Below are 7,916 nucleotides of genomic sequence, written 5' to 3' on the forward strand. Positions count from 1 at the left end.
CAAAAAGCACACAAAATAGCTCAAAATAAAAAAAAAACAGTTGATCAGGCTCGCTTCGCCCACCAAACCGCCTTTGCCCCCACTATCAAAAATCTGAAATGACGCTCCTGCTTACTTCTTCCTAATGAACACCATATTCTTTGGGAGCTTGAACTTCAAGTCAGTGGCCCCTGTGGGCTTGTTCCTTGTGAATAGGGTTCATCTTCTGAATAATAATAATAATGATAAAATGAAAGTGACATATTTTATCAGAGTTTAAAGGGCGTGTAAATAGTTTCGCAATGAAACTCTTTCTGGGGAACTCGAGATTTCATAAATGTGTTGCGAAACCCTTTGAGAGTACTCAGGAAGGTTTCAGCAAGTCACTCGGTAAATGTAATTCACTTCTGTCCAGAGAGACAAAGACTTTAAGACCTCCGCCAATTTTTAAAATAATTTTTACATTCCCTTACAATTTGAAAGTCTTTTAAGTGGTAAATTATTCTGATAAGATATTTAACTGGTGTTGCCACTCCATTTGAGCACCCTTATCATTTTCTACAGATCTTCTATATTTCCCTGAAGACAAGCTCGTTACCTATTAGAGATTTCGGTTTTATTTTAAATAAGTTTTACATCACATCAAAGGCGATATATAAACAATAACGATACACAAACAACGATGATAATCCGTGATGCAACCTCACCTTACAGCGAAGGCGGAAAGCCCGCGATCACATTTCACTCCCTCGCCGGAAACTTTTGAAGGGAGCACTCTGTCATATCGATTATCCTCCTGCTGTGCTTTGAAGCCAAAGGACACAAATGCACCTTTCATAAAACCGTGTTGGCAGTGAATTTAATAGTGTCTCGTTCATCCATTCATTGTTACACAAGTCATTAGCGTTGCTTTTGACTCTTTTATGTCGCCGGCTGAGCCGACATGAAAGCTAGCGACAGGCTTTGCAGGCGGACGGAAAGTTTTCCTTTTGGCGTGAATGTCAAATGCATTCCATGGTGTTTACCTTTCAATGAAGTCGTCATTGTGATTCAGTGTTCATCTTAAAGAATGTTCATTCCAGGACTGTAATATCATAGCTAATGAAACCTGTAATATGTTTCAAGTATGGCCACAGAGATGTTTCACAAAACTTGTTAGAAAACAGTTTTCATTCAGGAATGGGGATGCTCAGAATCATTAGTTAGTAATGTCACATAGATTCACTAAGTTCAGTGTTAACCTTTCTATAGGATACAATGTAAATTTCTTATACATGCTGTATGTTAGTGGTTTAAATGCCAGTTCACATTTAAGTGTTATAGATGGATATTATACAATAAATGGCTGATTGATTGATGACATAACAAACTGGGTTATCTTTGAACACTGTGTGTACGAAGATAAGGAATAGCAGCCCAGGAAATGGATTTCTCTCACAAAATAGCTTTGTATACACAATATGTATACTAATATGTATGTATACATCATATATATATATATATACATATATATATATATATATATATATATATATATATATATATATATATATATGTATGTATGTATGTATATATATATATATATATATATATATATATATATATATATATATATGTATATTTATATATATATATATATATATATATATATATATATATGTATGTATATATATATATATATATATATATATATATATATATATATATATATATATATATATATATATATATATATATATATATAATATATTAGCGAATGCCGGTCAATTAAAAATACTGTGCCCTCGTTGATTTATACATGGAATTACTTGTGAAAGTTAAACGATTGAATTTTTGATGTTGAAGACAGTTTTTCGAAAATTTAAACTTTTTTGTACAGCACCTTAACATTTTGGAAGCTTCAGCACAGCGTTTCTTTATTTCTCATGGCTGTTGTTCAGTTGTGCTGAATTTCTACCATTTCTACTACTGCATATGGACACTTTCTGAATGTTTTTTTTATTTATAAAACGTGGCCCTTCCTTGAAAAATTTCTTAATAAAACCTATTGTAGAAATCGCCCCGCTACCTCCAGCTTCCCCTTTTTAGTTATGTTCTGGCCCTGAGGTCAGAAACCCTAGAAAAATTTAAATATGCCTAAATGAAAGTGACCCATTTTCTCAGAGTTGAAAGGGCTGTAAATAGTCTCGTAATGAAATTCTTTCTGGTAAACTCGAGAGTTCATAAATGTGTGCGAAACCCTTTGAGAGTTCTCTGGAAGGTGGGAACAAGTCACTCGGTAAATATAATTCACTTCTGGAGAGAGAGAGAGAGAGAGAGAGAGAGAGAGAGAGAGAGAGAGAGAGAGAGAGAGAGAGAGAGAGAGAGAGAGCTTAAACACGTCTACGAATTTTTGGTCACATTAGTCTTCAAATGGCAAGACATTTCAATGCGAAATTATTTTAATAAGATATTTGAAATGTAAATCCATAAACATTTCATTTACTTACAAGGATGTATGCGATGTCTTCCTTAATTGTATTAAGGAATTATAAATTTTGGTTTCGTTATGAAAAGTTTTACATCCGATCAGTGCCAAAGACAATACGAACAAAAGTGATGGCGATAATCCGTGATACAGCTTAACTGGAAACGAATTATCAGCGATCACATTTCACCACCACATCGGAAACTTTTTAAGGAATCACAAGGTCATATGGTCCTGTTGTGCTTTGAAGCCAAAGAACACAAATGCACCTTTCATAAAACCGTTTTGGCAGTAGATTTAATAGCCTCTCGTTCATCCATTCATTGTTATACAAATCATTAGCGTTGCTTTGGTTGTTTTAAGTCTCCGACAGAGCCGACATGAAAGCTAGCGACAGGCTCTGCTGGCGGACGGGAAGTTTTCCTTTTGACGTGAATGTCAAATGCATTCCATGGCATTTTCCTTTCAGTGAGGCTGCCATTGTGATTCAGTGTTTATCTTGAAGAACGCTAATTTCAGGACTGTAATATCATAGCTATTGAAACGTGTATTATGTTTCAAGGTATGGCCACAGAAATATTTCAGAAATCAACTTGGAAAAAATATTTCATTCAGGCATGCAGATGCCTAAAATTGATCATTAGAAATGTCACCTACATTCACTAGATTCAGTTCTACTCCTTTCTATAGGACGCAGTATGACTTAATATATACGCTGTATGTTAGTGGTTAAAATGTCAAATCATTTATGACTTTTAAAGAGATATCAGACATTAAATGGCTGACCGGCTGATTACGTATAACAAGCTAGTTTCTTTGTGAACACTGCGAGTAAGTTGATAATCAAACAGCAACACACAAAATGTATTTATCAAGTCTTTAGATTTTATTGACGTAACTTTTTTCCATGATGGCTAGACGATCAATAATAAGACTTGCTAAAACTGTGCTTGACTCTAAACCTAACACTGCAACCATTTCTTTCTCTCTTACTTCTTAGTTTTCTGCAAAAGAAAACTGTTGAGATGGCAATTTGTCTGTCCGTCCACACTTTTTCCGTCCGCCGTCATATCTTAAAACCTACTGAGGCTAGAGGGCTGCAAATTGGTATGTTGATCATCCACCCTCCAATCATCAAACATACCAAATTGCAGCCTTCTAGCCTTAGTAGTCTTTTTTTTATTTAAGGTTTTCCGTCCACACTTTTTCCGTCCGCCGTCATTTTCAGTTGGGGTGGCTAGAGGGATGTCCTACAAATACTGTGGTATCTGCTCGTGTCTGTTCGCGTTTGTGATATGTATGGAATACACTGTATATCGTTATTCAGTTCCCTTGAGCTGGCATACCGTTATTCAGAGGAAAACTGATTAGTTAATCTCTCAGTGTGACATTTTTAAATCTGTGGTGGCATAAATCGGTAAGTTTGATTGGACAGTATTGTATTGTCCTTAATGCACTAATGCTTCAGATAGTTGCCATGTATATCAGGATTTAAAATTTTAATTTTGTTGTTTAGCTTTAGTACCAACTGGTCAGGTTCACAGCAGTTTTTGATGGAGATTAGCCAAGTAATGCCAAACTACACAAGTAAAGAAAGAGTTCGTTGTGACCAACAAGATTGTTTGTATTGTTTTGTTAAAAAAAAAAAGTTCATTGTATTAAGTTCTGTATCTCCATAATTTTCTTTGTGCATTGACGAGTTTGCTTTATTAAGGCAGGGACAGGAGTTTTCAAGTGCGTTTCATATTGGTAACATTTGAATGTTCATGTGGTTCCTAACAAACTAAGAATGAATTGTTTTTTTTTTTTAGCACTAACGTTATTTCGTGGTGTCTAAAACACAATACTGATGGGATACATTATATACATAACAAAACACACACACGTAATTGTGTGTGTGTATATATATATATATATATATATATATATATATATATATATATATATATATATATATATATATATATATGTATATATATATTATTATTATTATTATTATTATTATTATTATTATTATTATTATTATTATTATTATTATTATTATTATTATTATTATTCAGAAGATGAAACCTATTATTCATATGGAACAAGCCCACAGGGGCAATTGATTCGAAATTCAAGCTTCCAAAGAACATGGTGTTCATTAGGAAGAAATAAGATGAGGTAAAAGGAACTACGTAAAGAAGAGATCCCACTTATTAAAAAAGAAAAAATAAATTAATAAATAGATAAAAATGTATTAAAATGCAAGAAGAATAATATTAGGGTAGTAATGCACTGCATGTTCGCTTGAACTTCCGAAGTTCCAGTTGCACAACTTCCTCTGGGAGGCTGTTCCACAGTCCAACGGTGTGAGGAATAAAAGTCCTCAGGAACTGAGAAATTCGCCTTCGAGGCACCTTTACTGCATATTGGTGCTGCTGTTCAGTGGATCGGGGTGCTCTCGGCAGATAAAGGGGATCAAGAATCAATTGTGAATGTGAAAATTCTCTGTTGAAATACAACTTATGAAAAAGTGACAAACAAGAGACCATCCGTTGATGGTCCAAGTCATAACCACTACTGTTAGGAAACCGAAACCTACCACCATGAGCCACTCTGTCTAAAAGGTATGAGTATTGCCAAGAGAGGTAACACCCCCAAGACAACTCACCTTTCAAGAATAAAGTAAAATTTCATAATAAACAGACTTAATAACCTTCTGTTGATTAAGTATGTTTGATGCGACACGCTGACGGTCGGTCATGGAAAATTGCCCCTTCGATCCCATTCTATTAGTCCCTTGTTGCTTCTGATCCTCTCTTGAGCTCCGTGGCTGCGATAAACCTCTTATTCCAGGTAATGACCGGAACTTGGAGAAGATGCCTGGCCACCTGATGACCCGGGGCACTGATTAAGATGTCCGTGGCTCCTGTATGGCTTGAGGCACAGATTAACTGCCCAGCATTCGCCAAAAGTGGATGCCTTCCGGGCTCAAAAGCCAGCAATCCTAGCAGTTGAAAATAGCACCCCATTCCAGGACATAGAGAGAGAGACCAGAACACCTCCACGCAAGTCGCATCCCTGACTGCCTGCTCCTTCAGAGCCAATATCCAACACTGGCTGAAGGACTCAGTCATAGTATCTTGAACCCAGTGCCAACCTCCCCAACCCCGTCCTTCCCTTGGTACGACTACAGGAGCCATCTCTTCAGAATTAAGAAAGGAGTGTTTGTCGCTGTGGACCCTTCTGCCATGACTGTACACTTGTTGGTTACACTGATGAATTTCAAATTGCAACCTTATGAACAGTGCCATTGAAGTCTAATCCCCGGCACCCAGTTGACATCTATTATTCGTTTATGTGCTGCTGCAGGACCCCCAGTGGCCTGACTTATCCCTCCTTGTCTTCTGACTTTATATCGTAAATACATGTAATTTATTATCCTGAAAGTTTCTCTACAGAATCCCTCTACAGTAAGGACCTAAGCCCCTGTTCCTTCTCATCTTATGGCCCTTGTAGGTGATACAGTTAGATCAGCAACAAACTTGTGGTAAGATTTCTAGGACCGCACCATCAAGCATTTATATATATATATATATATATATATATATATATATATATATATATATATATATATATATATATATATATATATATATACACACACATATATACACACACATATATATATATATATATATATATATATATATATATATATATATATATATTTATTATATTATCATTATCATTCTCCCTCCGCATTGTTAAAACAGTATATATCCTCGATACGGTATTATTCTGTATTTTTGGAATTAAAGTTACAATGCTTTACAAGACTAACACGTTTTGTTTGGTCGTGTTTCACCTTGTCTTTCTTTTTTTTCCGCTCCCTTTCATTTTTAATATACTAGAAAAAAATTGAAACTTACATTCCAATATCCTGACCCCGCTCGGTTTTTTTTTTTCTGATTCGGTATTGGATGAGTCTTTTCATTTCTTTTATTAATCCGCTTACGTTTGAGTTCAAAGTTGCATCTGAAAATGGACTCCTTTACGAAATTAGACACGCATGCAGAGGCAGCGTCAGGTACATTTCGAGGTCTGTGTGACAATCAGTGTTGTGTGTTTATGAATACACACACACACACACACACACACACACACACACACATATATATATATATATATATATATATATATATATATATATATATATATATATATATATATATATATATATATATATATATATATATATATATATATATATATATATATATATATATATATATATATATATATATATATATATATACATATACATACATATATATATAATGTATGAATATGTGTATACATACATACATACATATATATATATATATATATATATATATATATATATATATATATATATATATATATATATATATATATATATATATATATATATATATATATATATATATATATATATATTATATGTGTGTGTGTGTGTGTGTGTGTGTGTGTGTGTATGTTTTCTAAGAGTTAACGCACTAAGGCAGCAAGGGACGACTGGTGTGTGGGTTCTCTTCTAAGTCTCACACACGGAATTCGCTGCCCCAGGAACGGGGGAGCCGCTAACGAGAGTTCAGTTAGAAAGCGTGGTGGCAAATGAACAAGAAGAATTAAGTTTCCTTTGTATATTATCATTTAAGGTCTTACACTTTTCCTCTCAAGAAAGTTGGTTTCGGGGTCTTTTGGTCTTGTTTAAATCTTAGTTAATTATCCTTGGTTACGAGAGTTCGCTCAAGTCTATGGGAGTTTTTGCAAGTTTTGAGAGACAACGAGACTAAGTCTACTCTTATCACTCATGCTTTATGTTCAGCCTTCTCTCTCTCTCTCTCTCTCTCTCTCTCTCTCTCTCTCTCTCTCCCCGAAGCGCGATTGTAACTGATACTTTTTTTAAATGGCGACCCAGTTTCGTCATTCAGTATACATATCCTTGCTTCACTCGGGTATTTCCATCATACATATACATCCCTCGTCGCCAGCGATTCAATTACTGACGAGACGCAGTTGGTTCACCCTTAAGATTGCAAACACCGCTTCTCACGGGCAAGCAATAATTCGTCTAAGCATTTCTCTAATGATATATATATATATATATATATATATATATATATATATATATATATATATATATATATATATATATATATATATATATATATATATATATATATATATATATATATATATATATATATATATATATTTATATTTATATTTATATGTGTGTGTATGTATATATAAAATAAACATGCATACATGCGTTGTTTAAGTACGTGCTTGTGAGATATTAGGCGGGAGAGAACGAGACAGAGATAACGAGCTTACTGAGATATTTGATGCTTTAGAAAATTTTCAATTTCTCATCCATTGTCATCATTTTTATCAATAAAATCATTGGCGTGTTTCATAAATTCCTTGACAAAAGCCC

This window comes from Macrobrachium rosenbergii, chromosome 28 (assembly GCF_040412425.1).
Source record: "Macrobrachium rosenbergii isolate ZJJX-2024 chromosome 28, ASM4041242v1, whole genome shotgun sequence".
Lineage (NCBI taxonomy): Eukaryota > Metazoa > Arthropoda > Malacostraca > Decapoda > Palaemonidae > Macrobrachium > Macrobrachium rosenbergii.